The 23,570-nt window shown below is 38.3% G+C and overlaps 1 pseudogene across 1 annotated transcript; it reads left to right on the forward strand.

Annotated features, from left to right (window-relative positions):
- Positions 1-3,292: 3,292 nt before the first annotated feature.
- Positions 3,293-23,341, forward strand: LOC306644873 (trafficking kinesin-binding protein 2-like; annotated as a pseudogene). The gene is made up of 3 exons: positions 3,293-3,343; positions 20,758-21,920; positions 22,775-23,341. The product of its transcript is annotated as a trafficking kinesin-binding protein 2-like (transcript).
- Positions 23,342-23,570: the final 229 nt, after the last annotated feature.

Raw genomic sequence — 23,570 nt, forward strand, 5'->3', positions numbered from 1 at the left:
CCAAAGACACTGGGTCAGTCATTTTATCATTTGCAAATATAAAGGTTTATAGTACTACATGGAGGGTCTCAGGGTCTACAAGAGTTTAGGGGGCTCATACCCTCTAATATATCATAATCAGAGCCCAGGGTCACTAGTTAAAACTGAACTTTTTAAAAAGTCATGTTAAAATTTATTATAGACTCCATCCTTAGTCTACTAATATATAGGAGATGGACATTCAGTTACAAACAATCCTAAAATGCCATCAGCTAATGGAACATTCATCTTAAACATTACCTGGGACCTGATTCACACATGTAGGAGCTGGAAACAAGGCCAGGCCTGTTCTTGCAAATTAACAGATATACAGAGGCTATTCACTGCCACTCTCTGTTCCTTCATCCACCTGTGTTTCTAAATCTAATGGGGCATTTTGATGGAGGAATTTGTGAAGTTGAGAAGCATCAGTGTTAAACTATTTCTTCTCCTCTGACTAGAAGCAGAATATCTCTCCTTGTGCATATGTCACAAGAAAGTCTCCAAATACTACCTCCCCACTTCCCACCCTAAAGGGAGGGTTACTTCCAGCCACTAGCAAACAGAGGACTGCCATCTTTTATCTGGTTCTTTATTTCTTCTTGTGAATTATTTTCAGTTATTTTTGCTTTTTTAGATACACAGGGCAGTAGAATGTATTTGACATACATACATGGAGTATAACTTATTCTAATTAGGATTCCATTCTTGTGGTTGTTCATGGTGTGGAGTTTCACTGGTGGTGTATTCATATATGAATTTATGAAGGTTATGTCTGATTCATTCTACTGTCTTTTCTATTCCTATGTCTCTGCCCTTCCCTTCATTCCCCTTTGTCTAATCTAATGAACCTACATTCTTCCCCAACATTTATTGTGTTAGAATTTGCATATCAAAGAGAACATCTGTCCTTTGGTTTTGGGGATTGGCTTATATTACTTAGCATGATAATCTTCAGTTCCATCTATTTCCTGGAAAACGCCATCATTTCATTCACTTTTAGAGCTGAATAGTATTTCAGTGTGTGTGTGTGTGTGTGTGTGTGTGTGTGTGTGTGTGTTTGTGTGTGTGTGTGTGTGTGTGTATATATATATATATATATATCACATTTTCTTTATTCATTCATCAATTGAAGGGCACCTAGGTTGGTTCCATGATGTGGCTATTGTGAATTGAGCTGCTAAAAATATTGATGTGGCTGCATAACTACAGTAGGTTGATTGAAATTCCTTTGGGTATAGACCAAAGAGTGGGATAACTGGATCAAATGGTGGTTCCATTTTAAGTTTTCTATGCAGTCTCCATGCTGCTTTCCATAGTGGCTGCACCAATTTGCTTTCCAACCAGCAATGTATAAGTGAACCTTTTCCCCCATATCCATATCCTTGCCAACATTTATTTCCACTTGTATTCTTCACAATTGCCATTCTGACTGGAATAAAATGGAATATCAGTGTAGTTTTAATTTGCATTTCTGTAAAAGGTAGAGATGTTGAACTTTTTTTGTATATTTGATGACCATATGCATTTCTTCTTCTGTGAAGTGCCTGTTCAGTTCCTTTGTATATTTATTGACTGGGTTGTTTTTGTGGTGTTTTTTGAGTTCATTGTATATCTGGAGATTAATTCTGTACCTGAGGTGCAAGTGGTCAATATTTTCTCCCATTCTGTAGACTCTCTGTTCACATTCTTGATTATTTCCTTTGCTGTGAAGAAGCTTTTTAGTTTGACACTATCCCATTTACTGATTCTTGATTTTACTTCTTGGGTTGAGGAAGTTGATTCCTAAGCCAATATGATGAAGAGTTGTGCCTAAATTTTCTTCCAGTAGGTGCAGAGTCTCTGGTATAATGTATAGGACCTGATCCACTTTGAGTTGAGTTTTGTGCAGGGTGAGAGATGCAATGTTATGTTATTTATTTAGTGACGTTCTAGTCTTTTGATAAGTGAACTCACTGCAATAAACTTTCCTCTTAAAACTGCCTTCATAGTTTCTCAGAGATTTTGATATATTGTGTCACTACTCTTATTTACTCCTCAATATTTTTTATTTCATTCCTGATTTCTCTAGCTAGCAATTTGTCATTCTATAGGGTATTATTTAGTCTTCAGGTGTTAGAATAGCTTCTATTTTTTTATTATAGTGTTGATTTCTAATTTTATTCCATTATGACCTAATAGAATGCAAGGTATTTTCTCTATTTTTTCATATATGCTGCTGAGAAGAAAGTATATTCACTCAGTGATAGATGAAATATTCTACATGACTGGTAAGTTTAAATTATTAATTGTATAATTTAGTTCTATAGCTTCTTTTAGTTTTTGTTTGGAGGATCTATCCAGTGATGAGAAAGGCATGTTAATGTCACCCAATATTATTGTGTTATAGTCTATTTTGATTCTTGAAATTGAAAGGTGTTTGTTTTATGTACATAGATGCTTCATTGTTTGGGGCATAAATATTTAAGATCGTTGAGTCTTCTTGATGTATAATTCCCTTACGTAGTATTTGTCTCTGCTAATTAACTTTGGCCTGAAGTCCACTTTATCTGATAGGAGGATTGAAATCCATGCTTATTTATGGGATCCTTGTGAATGACATGTTCGTCCCATTCTTTTGCCTTCTGGGGATGTCTTTGCCTATGAGTTGAGTCTCTTTGAGACAGCATTTTGTTGGGTCTTTTTTTAAAATAATGGATTATTTTTAAAATAAGGTAAGGAAGGAACATAGAAATTCTTGACTTTTATCCTTTGGTGAAATATTAAAAGCATTAGTGTGAGCAATTCAAAAATAAAAAGAAAAGTTTATAAATTTTTAGAGCAAGCTGGTAAGCTTCTGTTGCAGGATACCTTTCAAGAGAGGACACCAGGGTCTCCAGAATGAAGCAATATTTATTAGTGCTGGAATTGGCTCAGTAAATTAATATCCAAAGGCTGAGGACCCAATGCAGGAGGAGTTGCCATATATATATATATATATATATATATATATATATATATATATATATCTTAATAGTTCCTCTTTTTGTGCTAGCTCTTTGTCTTCCTTATAAGGTAATTCACACTCTGACTGGGCACTCTATTTAAATCATAGTATTGCAACAGTGTTACAACAAAGTTGTGGAATATACACTGATGCTGATGGTGCCATGTTCTCTTTCTGAGAAAGTCCCTACCACACTCCCCTCTTTAATGCTTATGTCTCTTCAGGGTCAAAGAGCATCATCCTGATATTTCCACAAAATCATGACGTGTGACCATTTTCCTTTTAACCATGTCATCTGGGAGATTGGAGACAGATCTCATAACCAGGGTGACGGTCAAGGTACGAGTAGGCAGGCCCCCAGGATTAAAACCACAACACTTATGAGAGTTTTGAATCTCCCAAATGTTGAAAATGGTAAAAACTAAGACTAAAACTTTGGTCACAGATAGGGGTAAGGGATTACAGTGCCAAGGCATTACAGTAAGGAAGCCAATATAGGAAACAACAATAATAGTTCATTTATCTCATCAGGAAGTAGATTCTTCATATATTAATCATCTTCCAGAGTGACTAAAGAAGGGATGTTGTCTTTGGCATTTTCTCAGGGTGCAGCTTATTTGTTTTGGATGGTCAACTTGCATGGTGTAGCTGGATTGGGAAGGCACTTCCAGTCAAGAGAAGCTTGTTTCACCTTGCTGTGGTGAATCCAAGGGATCATCTCCACCAACTGTACTGCATTAGGGGTAAACAAAATGACAGTGAATAGAACCCTCCAAAGAGACTTTAGGGATTGGACGTTTTATTCTTTTATTTTATATAGCTTATCCTGTGTAAAGGGGTGAGCATCTGTGGTCAGACTCACAGGAAGCCATTCCTTAACCCAATGGTGTAGTGGTCAAGGTTGAACCAAGAGCCTGCATCTGTTGCCTAGGAGTAATGTTGCCCAATACTTTTATTTTTTCATTTTTTTTTTCAGTATTTCTAGGAGTGTTTTATTTAGTGCTAAATAAATGCAGATTTATAAAGTTTTTTTTTAATTTTTTTAATTTTTTTTCTATTTTTTTTTATTGTAAACAAATGGGATACATGTTGTTTCTCTGTTTGTACATGGCGTAAAGGCATACCATTTGTGTAATCATAAATTTACATAGAGTAATGTTGTTTGATTCATTCTGTTATTTTTTCCCTTCCCCCCACCCCTCCCACCCCTCTTTACCCTCTATACAGTACTTCCTTCCTCCATACTTGTACCCCTCCCTAACCCTAACTCTAACCCTAACACTAACCCTTCCCTCCCCCCCATTATGTGTCATCCTCCACTTATTAACGATATCATTCGTCCTTTGGCTTTTTGAGATTGGCTTATCTCACTTAGCATGATATTCTCCAATTTCATCCATTTGCCTGCAAAAGCCATAATTTTATCATTCTTTATGGCTGAGTAATATTCCACTGTATATATATACCACAGTTTCTTTATTCACTCATCAATTGAAGGGCATCTAGGTTGGTTCCACAGTGTGGCTATTGTGAATTGAGCAGCTATGAACATTGATGTGGCTGTATCTCTGTAGTATGCTGATTTTAAGTCCTTTGGGTATAGGCCAAGGAGTGGAATAGCTGGGTCAAATGGAGGGTCCATTCCAAGTTTTCTAAGGAATCTCCACACTGCTTTCCAGAGTGGCTGCACTAATTTGCAGCCCCACCAGCAATGTTTGAGTGTACCTTTCTCCCCACATCCTCGCCAACACCTGTTGTTGCTCGTATTCTTGATAATCGCCATTCTAATTGGGGTGAGATGGAATCTTAGGGTGGTTTTGATTTGCATTTCTCTTATTACTAGAGATGTTGAACATTTTTCCATATGTTTGTTGATTGCTTGTAGATCTTCTTCTGTGAAGTGTCTATTCATTTCCTTAGCCCATTTGTCGACTGGATTATTTGAATTCTTGGAGTAAAGTTTTTTGAGTTCTTTATAGATTCTGGAGATTAGTGCTCTATCTGAAGTATGATTGACAAAGATATTCTCCCATTCTGTAGGCTCTTTCTTCGCATTGCTGATAGTTTCCTTTGCTGAGAGAAAGCTTTTGAGTTTGAATCTATCCCAGTGGTTGATTCTAGCTTTTATTTCTTGTGCTATGGGAGTCCTGTTAAGGAAGTCTGGTCCTAAGCCAACATGTTGAAGATCTGGACCTACTTTTTCTTCTATAATCTGCAGGGTCTCTGGTCTGATTCCGAGGTCCTTAATCCATTTTGAGTTTAGTTTTGTGCATGGTGAGAGATATGGGTTTAGTTTCATTCTGTTGCATATGGATTTCCAATTCTCCCAGCACCATTTGTTGAAGAGGCTATCTTTTCTCCATTGCATATTTTTGGCCCCTTTGTCTAGTATGAGAAAATTGTATTTATTTGGGTTTGTGTCTGTGTCCTCTATTCTGTACCATTGATCTACCTGTCTATTTTGGTACCAATACCATGCCGTTTTTGTTACTATTGCTTTGTAGTAGAGTTGAAGATCTGATATTGCAATACCCCCTGTTTCACTCTTCCTGCGAAGGATTGCTTTAGCTATTCTGGGTTTCTTATTCTTCCAGATGAATTTCATAATTGCTTGCTCTATTTCTGTAAGGTATGTCATTGGGTTTTAATTGGAATTGCATTGAATCTGTATAGCACTTTAGGTAGTATGGCCATTTTGACAATATTAATTCGGCCTATCCAAGAACATGGAAGATCTTTCCATCTTCTAAGGTGTTCTTTAATTTCTTTCTTTAGTGTTCTGTAGTTCTCATTGTAGAGGTCTTTCACCTCTTTTGTGAGATTGATTCCCAAGTATTTTATTTTTTTCGAGGCTATTGTGAATGGGGTAGTTTTCCTAATTTCTCTTTCTGAAGATTCATCACTTATGTATAAACATGCGTTGGATTTATGGGCATTGATCTTGTAACCTGCTACTTTACTGAATTCACTTATGAGTTCTAAGAGTTTTCTGGTGGAATTTCCAGGTTCCTCTAAATATGTAATCATGTCATCAGCGAACAGGGATAGTTTGAGTTCTTCTTTCCCAATTCGTATCCCTTTAATTTCTTTGGTTTGTCTAATTGCTCTGGCTAGAGTCTCAAGAACGATGTTGAATAGAAGTGGTGAAAGAGGGCATCCCTGCCTTGTTCCAGTTTTTAGGGGGAATGCTTTCAGTTTTTCACCATTTAGAATGATATCAGCCATGGGTTTAGCATAAATGACCTTTACAATGTTAAGGAATGTTCCCACTATCCCTATTTTTTCTAGTGTTTTGAGCATGAAGGGGTGCTGTATTTTATCAAATGCTTTTTCTGCATCTATTGAAATAATCATGTGATTCTTGACTTTAAGTCTATTAATATGGTGAATTACGTTTATTGATTTCCTGATGTTGAACCAACCTTGCATCCCTGGGATGAAACCAACTTGATCATGGTGCACTATCTTTTTAATATGTTTTTGTATGCGATTTGCTAAAATTTTGTTGAGAATTTTTGCATCGATGTTCATTAAGGATATTGGTCTGAAATTTTCTTTCCTTGATGAGTCTCTGTCTGGTTTAGGTATCAGTGTGATATTGGCTTCATAGAATGAGTTTGGGAGGGTTCCCTCCTCTTCTATTTTATGGAATACTTTGAGAAGTATTGGAATGAGCTCTTCTTTAAAGGTTTTGTAGAACTCGGCTGAGAACCCATCTGGTCCCGGACTTTTCTTTGTTGGTAGGCTTTTGATGACTTCTTCTGTTTCAGTACTTGAAATTGGTCTATTTAAATTGTTTATGTCCTTCTTGTTCAGTTTAGGTAATTCATATGTCTCCAGAAACCTGTTGATGTCTTTGAAATTTTCTATTTTGTTGGAGTATAGATTTTCAAAATAGCTTCTAATTATGTTTTGTATTTCAGTCCTGTCTGATGTGATATTTGCTTGTTCATTCCGAATTTTAGTGATTTGGGTTTTCTCTCGTCTTCTCTTTGTTAGTGTGGCTAAAGGTTTATCAATTTTGTTTATTTTTTCGAAGAACCAACTATTTATTTTGTCAATTTTTTGTATTGTTTCTTTTGTTTCAATTTCATTGATTTCAGCTCTGAGTTTCACTATTTCCTGCCTTCTACTACTTTTGGTGCTGTTCTGTTCTTCTTTTTCTAGGGCTTTGAACTGTAGTGTTAGGTCGTTTATTTGTTGAGTTTTACTTCTTTCATTAAATGCGCTCCATGAAATAAATTTCCCTCTAAGTGCTGCTTTCATAGTGTTCCAGAGATTTTGATATGATGTTTCTTTGTTCTCATTTACCTCTAGGAATTTTTTAATTTCCTTCCTAATATCTTCTGTTATCCATTCATCATAAAATAGCATATTGTTTAATCTCCAGATGTTGGAATAGTTTCTGTGTTTTACTCTTTCATTTATTTCTAACTTCAATCCATTATGATCTGATAGAATACAAGGTAGTGTCTCTATCCTCTTGTATTTGCTAACATTACCTTTGTGGCATAATATATGGTCTATTTTAGAGAAGGATCCATGTGCTGCTGAGAAGAAAGTGTATTCGCTCTTGGTTGGATGGTATATTCTATAAATGTCCGTTAAGTCTAAATTATTGATTGTGTTATTGAGATCTATGGTTTCTTTGTTCAATTTTTGTCTGGAATATTTGTCCAGTGGTGAGAGAGGCATGTTAAAATCACCTAGTATTATTGTGTTATGGTCTATTTGGTTTCTGAAATTGAGAAGGATTTGTTTGACATACATGGATGAGCCACTGTTTGGGGCATAGATGTTTATGATTGTTATATCTTGCTGATTTATGCTTCCCTTAAGCAGTATGAAATGACCTTCTTTATCCCTTCTGACTAACTTTGGCTTGAAGTCCACATTATCGGAAATGAGGATGGATACTCCAGCTTTTTTGCTGAGTCCATGCGCATGGTATGTTTTTCCCCATCCTTTCACCTTTAGTCTATGGGTATCTTTTTCTATGAGGTGAGTCTTTTGCAGGCAACATATTGTTGGATTTTTCTTTTTAATCCAATCTGCCAGTCTATGTCTTTTGATTGATGAATTCAGGCCATTAACATTCAGGGTTATTATAGAGATATGATTTGGTTTCCCGGTCATTTGGTTCATTTTTTAAATTTTATTTATTTATTTGTTTGACACAACTTGTTTCCTCCTTTATTTGACAATTCCTTTAGGATAATTCCTCCCTTTGCTGATTTGCTTCTTTGTTTTTCATCTCTTCCTCATGGAATATTTTGCTGAGAATGTTCTGTAATGCTGGCTTTCTTTTTGTAAATTCTTTTAGCTTTTGTTTATCATGGAAGGATTTAATTTCATCGTCAAATTTGAAGGTAAGTTTTGCTGGGTATAAGATTCTTGGTTGGCATCCATTTTCTTTCAGGACTTGAAAAATGTTGTTCCAGGCCCTTCTAGCTTTTAGGGTCTGGATTGAAAAATCTGCTGATATCCGTGTTGGTTTCCCCCTGAATGTAATTTGGTTCTTTTCTCTCACAGCCTTTAAAATTCTGTCTTTATTTTGTATGTTAGGTATTTTCATTATAATGTGCCTTGGTGTGGGTCTGTTGTAATTTTGTGTATTTGGAGTCCTATAGCCTCTTGAAATTGATTTTCCATTTCATTCTTGAGATTTGGGAAATTTTCTGATATTATTTCATTGAATAAATTGTTCATTCCTTTGGCTTGTTTCTCTAGGCCTTCCTCAATCCCAATAATTCTTAAATTTGGCCTTTTCATGATATCCCATAGTTCTTGTAGATTCTGTTCTTGATTTCTTACCATCTTCTCTGTTTGTTCAACTTTGTTTTCAAGGTTAAATATTTTGTCTTCAATGTCTGAGGTTCTGTCTTCCAGGTGTTCTATCCTATTGGATATGCTTTCTATGGAGTTCTTAATTTGGTTTATTGTTTCCTTCATGTCAAGGATTTCTGTTTGGTTTTTTTTCAATATCTCTAACTCTTTATTGAAATGATCTTTTGCTTCCTGTATTTGCTCTTTTAACTGTCGATTGGTGCGATCAATCAATGCTTGCATTTGCTCTTTCATCTCATCATTCAGTGCGTGCATTTGCTCTTTCATCTCATCGTTTGCTTCTCTGATCATTTTAATTATGTACATTCTGAACTCCTTTTCTGTCATTTCTTCTGCCATGCTGTCATTGGGTTTTATTGATGTAACATCTAGATTTGTTTGCAGCATTTTCTTTCCTTGTTTTCTCATATTGTTCAGGTATCAGAGGACCGCTGAGATATTGCAGATTTCCTCTATTGACTTACAATGTCCCTGAAGATTTCTATATATATCCCCCCTTAGCCTTCAGTAGGCTGAAGTCTTGGAGGAAGTTGATAATGCGGTGCTCCACAAGGAAGCTGCCTCTCTAGGAGTGGTGGCCTTCAGGTGGGGTATAATCCCTGCTAGTGGGCAGAGGTGCCTCCACTTGTTGACCAATGGTCATCCAAAGGGGACCTAGGCTGCGGGCTGAGGCAAGGCCTGTTTGGGCCTGAGTCTCTGGTTTTACCATCCTTGTGGGGAAACCTCACCCAGCAGGGAAGACTCACCCGGTGGGGAGGTCTCGCTGGTCAGTTCCCTCCTAGAGGTTCCCCTCAATTTACAGCTACCGCCTGGGCTGGGCTGCCTTCCTCTCAACGTTCCCAGGGGCCCGGCCCTACCTCCTGGGCCTGGGAGCCTCACCCTTTGCAGATGACTCTCCTTAGGCTGCTCTTCCTCAGAGAATCTGCCCACAGGCCTGGAACCTTCGCTCCGCCCTAAGCCTGTCTCTGTGCGGCTCTTCCACCAAGAAGCCTCCTAGATCCTGGGACCCTGCTCTGCACCTAATCACCTGGCTATGCGGCCCCTCCTCTGAGCAGCCACCTGGGGCCCTGTACAATCGCTCTGAATCCCAGAGACCCGCCACACGCCTCTTCCTCCAGACAGCCGCCCAGTATTCCGGTGCGGTCACTAGGAGTCCAAGAAACTCACTGCGTGCCTCCACCTCCACCAACCACCCGTAGCCCTGGGCAATCAATCACTCCGAGTCGAAGTGACCCTCCCCGTTCCTCCTCCTTCTCCAGATAACCCCCCGGGTGTTCAGGAGCGGTCGCTCTGAGTGGCTCTGAATCCACGTGACCCGCTGCACGGGTCCTCTGGGCAACCGCCCGGAGCTCTGGTGCGGCCACTCAAGACCAAGTGTCCCACCAGCTTCTCCTCCAGGCAGCCCCCCTGTGTTCAGGAGCTGTCACTTTAAGTCCAAACAACTCACCACTTGCCTTCTCCTCTGAGCAGCCACCTGGAGCACTAATGCAGTCACTGCGAGTCCAAACGACCCGCCGCGCTCCTCCTCCTCCTCCTCCTCCTCCTCCTCCTCCTCCGGGCAGGCCCCGGGGTTCAGAAGTGGTCTGAGTCCAAACAGCTCGCCACGCAGTCCCTTCTCTGGCAACCGCCTGTAGCTCTGGTGTAGTCACCCCGAATCCAAGCGGCCGCACTCCTCTTCCTCCTCCTCGTCCTCAGGGCAGGCCCCGGTGTTCAGAAGCAGTCGTTGTGAGTCCAAACAGCTCGCCGCGCGGCTTCTCCTCTGGCAACCGCCTGTAGCTCTGGTGCAGTCACTCCAAATCCAAGTGGCCATGCTCCTCCTCCTCCTCCTCAGGGCAGGCCCCGGTGTCCTGAGTCCACACAGCTCTCCTCGCCACTCTTCCCCTGGGCAGCCGCCGGAGCCCCAGTGGTTGCTCCGAGTCCCAGCGCTGTGCCGAGCGGCCTCCTTTACGGAGCTCCCAGTTGTCCGCGTTCACTGCCCCAGCAGGGGTAGGGGCGTCTCGCCGGCAGCTCTACTTCACAAAGTTCCCTGCGTTCCGGGACCACCGTCCCATCCGGGATGCCTCCCCAGGGGGTGAGAGTCACCTGACTGCTTTGAGTTGGTCCCAAGCGTCTCAATATCTCCTCTTTTGAATCCTGAGTCCTGGAGCAACATGAAATGCAGCCACCCTCTAGGCCGCCATCTTGAAACTCTGCCCAATACTTTTAGATCTCCTCATAAACCCTATATAATTGGAGGTAGGTGTCCATAAAGAATCTCATAAGGGGAGAACCCTACCTGTCAAGTAGGGCTAGACCTAATCCTTAACAAAGCAATTGGCAACATCTAGTCCCAGTATAGTTGAGTTTCCTAACTAGTTTGCTTAGTTGTAATTTCTAGGTCATCTTCAACCCCTTTATCACCAATGTACCACCTCAGCTATGAATGCTGGCCCATGTACAGCTGTGCTTTGGTTATAACTCTCCTGCAAGGCTCTTAAGACTGAGTTGACCAAAATTGAACTTGCTCCACTCTACTGTTAAGAGTCAACTGAGATTCCTCAGGGGGTTAGAGTTATTCTTGGAGACTAATGAGAAACTTCTTAGCTCCTCTAGCTTCCTCCATCAGTTGTGCCATCTGCAAGAATGGGTCAGAATTCTGACCACATGTGGCTTCCGTTGGATGTACTAGGGACATTCCTCTCTCCAGTGAACCTCCTCTTTGCACAATGTGCACTGTTTAGCTTCCTGTTCTCCAGGGTCCCTTTTATTCCCCTGATTGGGAGGTTACATGACCCAGAGTTGTAAAACCCTTAGAGAAATAAGTTCCATCATTCCCTGGGTTTGAGCAGACTTCAGAAGGCAAGAGGCAAAACAGTGATTTTTTTAAAAATTTTTTTAGCTCTTTAACTTCCTTGATTTGATTTGGTTTTAAACATCCAGCATACCAGTTTCATCAAGTATGAGTACTGAGTTGTAGTTTAATGTCTATAACTTTACAGTTATTTATCCCTTCCATTTAATTGGGTTCTGTATTAGTACTAGAAATTAGCCTTATATCCTGTATGTTCTATAGGTGACAGCTTATTATCTCCAATTAACTCAGCTTGTTATATTAGAAGTTGTACCTCTAGATTAGGTAGAGAGAAGTGAAGGGAGAGGAAGTGGTATGGGGGTATGAAAGATAGTAGAGTGAAACAGGCATTATTATCTCATGTACATACATGACTGATGCAATCCTACAATGTATAATCAGAAAAAATGAGGAATTATACTCCATTTATGTATGATTTATCAAAATGCATAAATGCAGTCTACTGTCCTGTAAAACTAATTAGAACAAATTTAAAAATTAAAATGTATATAAAAAGAAGTACTTCTGTAAAGCACTAAAAGCAGTTACAAAGTTCACAAGGAAAATGCAAAATGGAATTAACAAGAGCAAACACAATTTTTGGTAAGACACTTTTTATTTGTTCTAATTAGTTATGAATGTCGGTAGAATGCATTTTGACACATCATACATAAATGAAGTATAAATTCTCATTCTTCTTGTTGTGTATGATGTAGTTACACTGGTCGTGTAAACAGATATGCACATAGGATATTAATGTCCAATTCATTCTACTATCCTTCCTACCCCCACACTCCCTCCCCTCCATTCACTCCCCTCTGTCTGATCCAAATTACCTCTATTCTTCCATAGCCCCCTGCTCATTGTGAATCAGCATTCACATATTACAGAAAATATTTGGTCTCTTTTTTTTGGCATTGGCTTATTTCACTTAGCATATTATTCTCTAGTTCCATCCATATTTGCCATAATTTCATTCTTCTTTAGGGCTGAGTAATATCCATTGTGTATATGTATCACATACTCTATCCATTCATGTGTTGAAGGGCATCTAGGTTGGTTCCATAGTTAACCAATTGTGAGCTAAGTTGCTATAAACATTGATGTGGCTGCCTCACTGTAGTATGCTGATTTTAAGTCCTTTGGGTATAAACTAAGGAGTTGAATAGCTGGGTCAAATGGTGGTTCCATGCCACATATTCTAAGGAATTTCTGTACTGCTTTCCATAGTGGTTGCACCAATTTGCAGCCCCACCAGCAATGTATGAGTGTACCTTTTCCCCCTCATTCTCACCAATATTTATTGTCGCTTGTATTCTTGATAATTGCCATTCTGACTGGAATGAGATAAAATCTCAGTGTAGTTTTAATTTGCATTTCTCTAATTGCTAGAGATTTTTGAACACTTTTTCATATATTTTTTGATCCATTATATTTCTTCTGTGAAGTATCTGTTCAGTTCCTTAGTCCATTTACTGATTGGATTATATGGGTTGTTTTGGTGTTAAGTTTTCTGAGTTTTTTATATATCCTAGAGATTAGTGCTCTGAGGTGCACGTGGTAAAGTTTTCTCCCATTATGTAGGCTCTCTGTTCATGTTCTTTATTTTTTCCTTTGCTATGAAGTGCTTTTTAGTTTGAATCCATACCATTCATTAATGGATTTCACTTTTGTGCTTTAGGAATCCTACTAAGGAAGTCAGTTCTTAAGCTGACATGATAAGCCATGGTGAAGATTTGGGCTTACTCTTTTTTCTACTAGGTGCAGGGTCTCTGTTCTAGTATCTAAGTCCTTGATGTACTTTGAGTTGAGTTTTGTGCAGGGTGAAAGAAACAGGTTTAATTTCATTCTGCTACAAAGATTTTCAGTTTTCCAGCACCATTATGGAAGACGCTATCTTTTCTACAATACATGTTTATGGTGCCTTTGTCTAGGATGAGATAACTGTATTTATATGGGTTTATCTCTGTGTCTTCTATTCTGTACCATTGGTCTACATATCTGTTTTGGTGCCAATACTATGACATTTTTGTTACTATGTTATAATTTAAAATCTGATATTGTGATGCCTCCTGCTTCATCCTTCTTGCTAAGGATTGCTTGGTCTGTTATGGGTCTCTTAATTTTCCAAATGAATTTCATGATTGCTTTTCCTAGTTCTATGAAGAATGTCATTGGGATTTTAACAGGAATTGCATTAAATCTGTGTAACACTTTTGGTAGCATGGCCATTTTGACCAAGAGCATGGGAGATCTTTCCATCTTCTAAGGTCTTCTATTATTTTTTCCTTAGTGTTCTGTAGTTTTCATTGGAGAGGTCTTTCACTTCTTTTGTTACATTGATTTCCAAATATTTTAATTTTTTAGAGGCTATTTGCATTGGGTAGTTTTTCTAATTTCTCTTCCAGTGGATTCGTCACTGATATATAGGAACACATTTGATTTATGGGTGTTAATTTTATATCCTGCTAGTTTGCTAAATTTATTTTGAGTTTGTACAATAGTTATAAATCAAAAAACATAATTTTATAGTATCTTTAATATGTCTTTCATATTTATTTTGCCTTCATAAAGATGAAAATACTATTCATTGAATCTTATGAGATCCTTCACAAATTTTACTTTTTAAAAAACTCTTACAAATATACATACCTTCTATAATTTACCCAAAACTTTACTTAGTTTTGTATTATATTTCTTGGTTATTTTGAGATCATAGTAATTTTTATAACAAAAATTTACCTTTTGAACTTAACTTTAAATAAACCTAAGTCTAGCCTACTTTAGAGTCATAATAAAATGGAATAAGGTGAGAGGCAGAGTTTTAATTCAGGTAAGGAGGCCTCTTGACAAGTCTTACATGAAGTATTTTATTTCTGAAGCTGATCTTTGCCTCTTCAACATCATTTTACAATGTTCTCATATATTGTTTCCTGAGCCTATATGAATATCAATTAACACAATACAACATTTCATCTGAAGCATGAATCAAACCAAAGTTAAGAGAGTTTCCAACCTTCCTTTTGCAAGAAAGAGGCAAACTTTTTTTATGTTACACATTGTAAACCTCTAAACAAACCAAGATATACTTTCTACGTTCCGAAAGTACATTTAAATTCCCATCCCAGTGTAAAGAGTAACACAAAACTTTACATATAACACTTATTGCTGACAAATTTATTAATCCAATTTAAAAACATGATATAAATAATTTCCTAACTAAATTTGCTATTTGTATACAAGTCTGAAGGAGAGTGCAGACAACTTTAGTTTGAAGAACACCAGCTTTGTAAAGTGCTCTGTAACCACTTGTATACTTGGAGGACATGAATACATCTAATATACAAAGAAGCCAATAACAGCATCCCAAGCAATTACATCGTCTTTATATTAACCAAGTTTAGCTTTTAAAGAAAATTTAGCAAAACTAAAATAACAGTCGTTTGTTTAACCAGATTGTACAAATCTTAATTCCTTTAAGATGAGTTCCCCTAAAGAATGAAACCCAACAGACACAAAAAATTATCTTGTTAAATAAGAGAAGATCAGTATTTTAAGAAACCCTTGTTACTTCAACACACAGAGAATTAAATTTTGGTTTATATCAGTACATTAATATTTGAACTTAGGAAAAACACTTTAATAACTTCAACTAATGATGCTAATTATAGCCAACTTAATCACTCACAAACTTTTTTGAGATTTATTCTGCAAAAACCTTGTGCAACTTACTAGACATTCTATAACCTGTTTACTTTACCATACAAAATACTTTCTCATCCACAAATATTATTTCCTCCTAATTTTTTATACTAAAATATATTTTCATACCTATAACCTTTTATATCTCTTTTGTGGTGTCCCAAGGGCCCACTGCCAGGTGACAAGGGAGGTGAAATCACCATTTCTGCATCCCAGGTGATCCCCCAAGAAATGCTGCAGGATTCTTGCATAGAGAGGCAGGACATCAAGGCCTTTAGCAGGAAGCAGTTTTTACAGGGCTGGCACTGACTCAACAGATTATTATCAAATGAAGGAGGCATTACCTTATATGGTCTCACACACATTACATATAGGGTCAGTTCTGCTCAGACACTCAATCTGAAGTGCCATGTTGTCTGGAGTTTCCCACATTGAGAATGAAAGAGAGAGGGAGGGTAGGATGATGAGCCAAGGGTACAACATAATCTGTTCGGGAGTTATCAGTAACTCAAAATCAAATAGCACATATGCATGCACACACGTGTACACAATAAAGCACATGCACACACATAAGCTTTGTGCTTAACCTCTTGGTGATAGTACACTGAAACCTTCTTTCAGGAATCAGTGATGTGTGGCCCTATAACTATAAACACACTGGCACTGTGAGGAACAGGGGTATTTGTTTCCAGCTTCCTTGCTGGGGCTTCTGACCACTATAACCTGGTTACCAATAGCAGGAACCAGGCAAACATAAATTATTCCTTTCTTTCTATTTTGGTCCCAAGGTCACACAACCCTGACTTAAACTTAAGGGGTCCTTACCATTGGGTAGAACAAACCTATTACTAGCTAGAGTCAAAATAATTAAAATGACACATTTTAATACTATTTAATGTCGCTGTAGTATCTCACTTAGAATCTTGAAACATAACATAGGAAGATAATGGTAGCATTGCCTTTCTCCAATTCTGAGAACAGAACTTCACATTATTTAACTTTTACACATCTTAGTCAATCTTTTCCACATGAATCGCAGAGAGCAACAATGACCTTCTCAGAATGCTCAAAAAGCCATCCACCTCTTCATTGTTGAAAGCCATCACTGTCTATGGGATCTAAGTACTAAGTCCCTTGGAAGCTCTAAGTAATGAATAAATGTCAAATTCTCCCCATGATCAAAAGGCAAATGAATGGAAGGAAACGGAGAGTAAAAGAGAAAGGTCTTTGCTTTTAGGTGGTATCATCTAGTCCTCTGTTTTTCAGCTCAGCATTTGACTTGCATGTCTAGCTCATGGTGTCCCAGAACAGGGGTTGGACAACAGCCATGGGCACCTCACCTTATATAGGAATCACCATCCTAAAAGTCTTCCATTAATTACCAACTATCTCTTGTCAAACAAAGGGAGATGTTCTGGAAGTTCTGGGTGGGTCCATCTCTGAACATCGCTCTGGCATTGGTCTTTTCTAGCATACTTCTCAAATGCTTCAGAGTTCCTGACAGAGCCTTAGCAGATATGCCAAAAGAAAATACCAAAAGCACAGGCATCCACAGACTCATCATACTTCCCTTTCCACCTTCCCTAACAAAGTACACCATTTCCTATGTACTCAAGTTTGAAACTTCAGAGCCATCTTTCTTCCTCTGAATTGATCTCAAATCTGTCACATTTTGTTGAGTTGTTCCATTCATGCCAACCTAAATCTGGAGATAACCATAAGTTTCTTATGTTGTTTTTCTCCAACCTAAATCTTCTCTATCTACTGCTGCTGATCTAACAGTCCAAAAACATTTTCTTTGCATCTGTCCCCTGCTGAAAAGTTTCTTACTTTTTGCACAATAAGCCTAACTCCTCTGTAAGAATTTCCAAATCAATGTATTTATCACCAAACTAGTTTTCCACTACTCCCAAAAACGATTTCTTTCCTGTCATTATTATTTCTATTTTGCAGTTTTCCTCAGTATTTTCCCTTCTCCAGTTCCCAGGAGTTTCTTTCATAACACATTGGTTGGACTCTGGAGACAGAGACCTGAATTCAAATTCCTTTCCAGCACAATGTTTTTTTGGTGGGTTACTTTATCAATCTGCTCTTAACTTTATCCATGATAAGCATAAAAAAGCATCAATATCATCATAGAATTGAATGAAATAAAGTATATAAAAATATGACCACTTACATACATACTTAGTAAATATGAATTTTCTTTCCACCTACACGATTTACAGATCCAATTCAAATTCCACCTAAAATCTCACCTCTCACACAGAATCATCAAACATTTCAGTCTTCCTTCATCCCCTCACTGAACATCGACAGTACATTATACAGCCCTTGACTTAGCATTAAATTACATGCTGCCCTACATTCCTTCCAAAACAGTTTACCCTCTCAGTGTATCTCTTGGTCAATTATAAGTTCTTTAATGATAGAGGACAACTTCTATAATCAATGCTTTGTGATCAAATAATTGTATGATTATGTCATTTATGACATAATAACCCAAAGAGATATCCAAAAGAATACCTGGTGACTTCTCACTGCTCTTTTCTTTCTCACTTCTTTATCCCCTCACTTTCCTTGTGCCTGACTTAGGTTTCCCTGTTCTGGTTTCTCTCTCTAATCAGGACCTTCTAACCCATCTCCAGACATTGCATGGCAACAAGGCTGGATATATTTTGTTTTGGTTTTGTTGCTGGGATCAAACTCTGAACCTTGTCCAAGCATGCTAGATATATGCTCTACCACTGAACTATATCCCAAGACCATGTGTGACTGTTTTTTAAATCACTTTTAATTTAGACTTTGCCACTATCCACTCAGAGTCAGGCAACATGTTGCTTTGAAAAGAATCCTGCCCATCATACCAAACACCAAGACTTTAGGACAAATTACTCTTTCCTGATATAGAAATTTGAGTGAATCATAGAGGGTCTCCATTTCCTCATAAAATGGAAGGTTGGACTACAATGCATCTAAGTGTTTTTTTTTTCCTTTGATCTTCAAGATTCTTGACTATAATACTTCAGTAATGGTAAACTAAAACTGTTTTGAGTTACTTATGGGCCCTACCATGGTTTTTATAAAATGCCATGAGCACCACACCTAAAGGAAACTTCAACATTAACCCCAAATACAAACTGGGATTGGAAACTACCATATAAACTTGATTTCTTTGTAATTTTAAACTAGTTGTATTGGTTTTGTTTTAACATGGGGCAGAGTTCTCTCGCTTGAATGAAGATTTTAAATATTCAAAACAGGTACTATAACATCATGAACTGCATTTTTACTGTTATAAAATGTTTGGCTGAGAAAGATCTTCCTGTTGCAAAACATGTCTGGACCCATATTTATACCCTTCAACCATAATTGAGATGACTTCTATATGTAGGGGAGTCTCTGTATAGCTTTGTCTGGGCCAACACTGTCTTGGGAAGGAGACAGTCACAGGTGGTGGGAGTAAGATTTTTCTACAAATTACACACAAGGACATTGATAGAGGCTATTTTTAGTTTAAGTTCTAAATATTTGCTCATAATCAGACTTTAGTTTCATATTCTTCTCCTAACATAATTTTTTTTATATTTATTTCCTCATTCTTCTTGGAACAACACAAAAATTTGTGATGATTATAAGATAGTTGAGTGAAGACTAAGTAAGTTTCAGTATTGGAAAGATGGTAGGTTTAGTAGGTAATTAGGGCTTATGAATAATAAATACTAAAAAGTGTATAGAAGTATTTAATTAATATAAATGACCTAGAAGTATCTTGAATGTCATAACTGGTATGTTTCTCCTTTAACAATATAAAGCCAGTGTATAATAAGAGAGGAAATGCTTTGGAATGTCAGCAATACCACAGACAATTGACTGTGTTTTAGTATCCTTGCATCATTAGATTAATGACTCTACTTTGGTTTTGCCTCCCTATATAAATTGAAAGCAAATAAAAGCATAAGTACATGTGTGAGTATGCTTATCAGCAGTGTCTTTCTTGAGATAAAATTATGAATAAACTCAATTTCAATGCCAAGATAAAAAGTCAATACAAGTGAATGGCCTGGTAGTCCCAAGGGGACTCAGGGTCTGGTAATGTTGCACAGCAGCACAAATCTGTAATGTCCTTAGCCAGGTCAAAATTTATAGGGTGCCACAAAATTGCACTCAGCCCTGGCTACAATATATCAGGAAAGTTTGGATAGCATGATTGAATTCAAGAGAGAAAAAAAATACAATTCCAGATTTTGACATGGTCTACAAACCAATTTAGGCATCCATTATCCACCAGTATACCTCCCAATCACTTCTTTATTCCCATGTTCTCCAGAGGGCCAGTTAACCCATGAAGATTAAATGAAAGAAAATAATTTTCTCCTCCCTTTATGACGTCAGACTCATTTCCCAGTCCTGCTAGTCTCTCTTTTGGCATTCCTAAAAGCACCCTCAAAGTCATAGCTTTAACTCAGGCCCTGTTCATGTCTCAGGGGGACCACTCCATCATGCCATCTTACCTCATTACTTGAGCTCTAGGATCATTTCCCTATAACCAACTAAGCCTGATAAAATCTTAAATTGGATTATTTCACTCACATCACTCTCAAGAGAGTCTGGGAGTCCTTGGTGTTACATCCTATGTCCTCCAGGAGTTGAATTGTGCCACTGGGCTAATTTCTTAAAAAGTCCTTTAGATACCAGGCATAGTATCATTTGCCTGTACTGCCCACTATGTGGGAGACAGAGGCAAGGATCACAAGTTTGAGGCCAGTTTGGACAACTCAGCAAGATGCTACCTTAAAATAAAAGATAAAAAGGACTGGGGATATAGTCAGGAGTAAAGTATCCTGGGTTCAAACCCTAGTGCCCACCCCTGTGCGTGTGCACGCACACACACACACACACACACACACACACACACACACACAGTCCCTCTAGGTGAGGAATCCCTTGCTCCATCAATAGAATGAGCAATGACAACTTCTTGGGTTTGGCACACATGGTCCTGTCTTTGTTCAAACTACTTTTTCTTTTTTTCCAACATTTTTAATAGTTGCATTGTAGTTGTACATAATGTTCAAATTTGTTGTTACTTATTCATACATGCAACACAATTTAAGTATAATTTGGCTGATATCACTCCCTAGCACTTCCCCACTCCTTCACAACTTCCCTGCTTGGTCCCTTTGCTCTACTGCTCTCCCTTTAATTTTCATGAGATTCACCCCATCTTTCTTTTCCTTTTTTCTCTAGCTTTCACATATGAGAGAAAACTTACCGTCCTTGATCTTCTGAGGTTAAGCTCCTTTTTCTAAGCTACCATTCCTCCTACTCTCTTTTTCTTTGTGGAGAACTTCTATGAATAAGTCCATCCCAGAATGCCTTTTTTATATTACCAACAGGTGAAGAAAACCTCATGAGCAACAATCACAGACACTTGGAGAGCATCCCTGAGGCCTGCTCCAATGAGCCTCTCCCTGAAGTTGAACTGGTGAATCTGCTAGAAGAACAGCTACAACAGTATAAGCTAAGAGTAGACTCTCTTTCTACGTGAAAATCAAGTCTGGGCACAGTCACCACACCAGCAGCAGCATGCTTCTGATGCCTCTCTTCAGTCGTTACTGAACAGACTTGCTTTTACATGATTCTACACCGACAGGGTGGAGCAGATGACCAAAACACACAATGATATCAACATGGTTGATTATGATCTCCCGGCAGAGAGGGATCATAATCTCGAGGTAACTGCTTGAATTGGACAAACTCTCTTAATGTGAAACCATGTTTTATCTGAGCAGTATGAAGCCTTGGAGACAAGGCTTTGATCAATTTAATCAGTTTCAAAATGAGCTACCCAAGAAAGATGAGGGACTTCACATAGTCTCCATTGCTTCCAAAAAGAGTGAGACTAATTCCAGCTGTTCTAAACTTCTTAGATTCAATGAGCCCTTTAGTTTATCTCAAGGTTTGCTTCAGATGAACATGCTGCAAGAAAAGCTCAAGGATCTGGAAGAAGAGAATATGATCCTTCTATCCAAGGCTTATCACATAAAGACAGAAACTTTTATTTACAAAGAGAAGAAACAACAGCTTGTCAATGACAATGTTAAAGAACGTCATGAAACAAAGTCTCAGATGTCCAAATGATCGAAGAATTGTCAGAGAAGAGTGATGAACTGCTTCAATACCAAGAAGAGATCTTCCTTCTCTGATCTCAGATTGTAGAACTGAAGCACAAACTTAATGAAGATGTGACTGAGAAGGAAAATCTAAGACTTTACCAACAAGCTTCCAAAGTTGCACAGGGACAACTGATAATGGAGCTATGCAATTTAAGAGACAGGAATATGGAATGTCTGGGAATGTTACATGAATCACAAGATTAAATAAAGGAACTTTTTAGCAGGTCTGGCACTGAGGTTCATCTCTACTTCTCTCAGTCTTATGGTGATTTTACTGGGGAATCTTTGGCAGCTGACATTGAAGGGGCCATGTGTAAAAAGTTAAGTTTGGATGAGGAATCGTCTCTTCAGACAAAAAAAAAAAAAAAAAAAAAAAAAATATATATATATATATATATATATATATAATATATATATGAGTATTTGCTACTGTCAAGACTGCCAATAACACATGAGGCTGCTCTGTCCCATTTCCAGCTGGGTTACCCATTCCAGGCACCATTCAAGGATCATCATGATAGCAAAACATTTTGAGTCTGATATACAGCAAACAGAGAACAAAATACTCCTTAACCTAGGAAGCAACATGGAGGAGATTACAGAGAGCTCTGTCAGTGACCCAACCAGAATACTCCAAAGATAGTGATTTGGTTACAACACTGTTTTACCTTGGTCTGCATTGAAAGAGCTACTTCAGTGAAAAGCAAGATTTTGCTGAACAGTGATAACAGAAGATTCAAGTTCTGGCTGAACAAAGAGGGGTTGTTAGTAACTATGACACCTGCAGAGAGCCTTGCCTCTGTTTGCACTTGATCAGTCAGAGATCACAGATCTCAGAAGTGCCAGTTGTCCTTGAGACTTTATGCCAGAAAAATTACAAATAGTCAAGGCCCTTGAAATATCAGACTCTATATCACTGGCAACAACTAGCTGAACAAATCTTGGGAACCATACTGGTGTCATTACTAAAGGTTTAATCCAGTTTAGAGGAGAAAGAGAGGAAAGTATTACTTTTCAGGTTCTCTTCATGTGGAGCAGAAGCATACAGCATCTTCCAATCACCTAGTAACAGGGATCTTCCAAACACCCATTATTTCAACAGGTGGATCAATTATACCTTCAACCTCAAGCCCAGGAATGTGTCTGTCATGCATGTAATTGACATCTACCTTCACCAACCGGTATGATATCACACCTCTGATTTCATCTCAGGTTACCCCTATCTCTGAGTTCACTTTACTTTCCTGTGGAAGTGATGGGATCATTTCATCAACCATGGCTGTGAATTCTCCTGCCATGTCCTATAGACTAAGCATTGGTGGATCCATCACAAACTGACAAGAATCTGTTACTTCAGTAGCATGATGAGTTTGGCCAAACTTCTATAAGAGTGAGTGTGGCATCTCTGCTAAAGTGTACCACAGCCCAATTTCAGAAAACCCACTTCTTTGGCCTTTCCTTAAAGTCCTGGCTATCCCTTCCACACCACCAAATTTCCTATGTTACTCACTGTGCCCTTCTCCCTTGTCCTTTGAGCCCCAAGTGCATCTCTAAAATTGTTAAGCCTCCCAAGTAGTTGAAACATTCCTCCAGGAGATATATGCCTTGAGACCTTCCTGGAACCCTCTTGTTGGCCAGCTGAAGATGAACTCAGTAGACAGGTTGAAGCAACTGGGGATAGTCAGAGCAGTCAAGATCCCTGACACCAAGGAGAATGGAAAGAGTCAAGAGGCAGAAATCAGTCTGCACAAACAGACTCTGCTATTTAAGTCCAGGTAGCCATTCATTGGGTAAATGAAGAGGAATCAGAGACTTCCAATCATGATGGGCAGCTTTAGTGACACAGTTGGTTATTCTCACCCAAAATGAGTATCCTGAAGGAGGACTGAAGCTCAGCATTATTTGGTCTTTTGTACAAACTAGCAAATGAAGAATAGGTATGCACTGTTTTAGTCAGCTTTTTTGCCACTGTTACCAAAGGACCTGACAAGAAAATTTTAGAAGAGGA

Source organism: Sciurus vulgaris (assembly GCF_902686455.1).
Source record: "Sciurus vulgaris genome assembly, chromosome: 15".
Classification (NCBI taxonomy): Eukaryota; Metazoa; Chordata; class Mammalia; order Rodentia; family Sciuridae; genus Sciurus; species Sciurus vulgaris.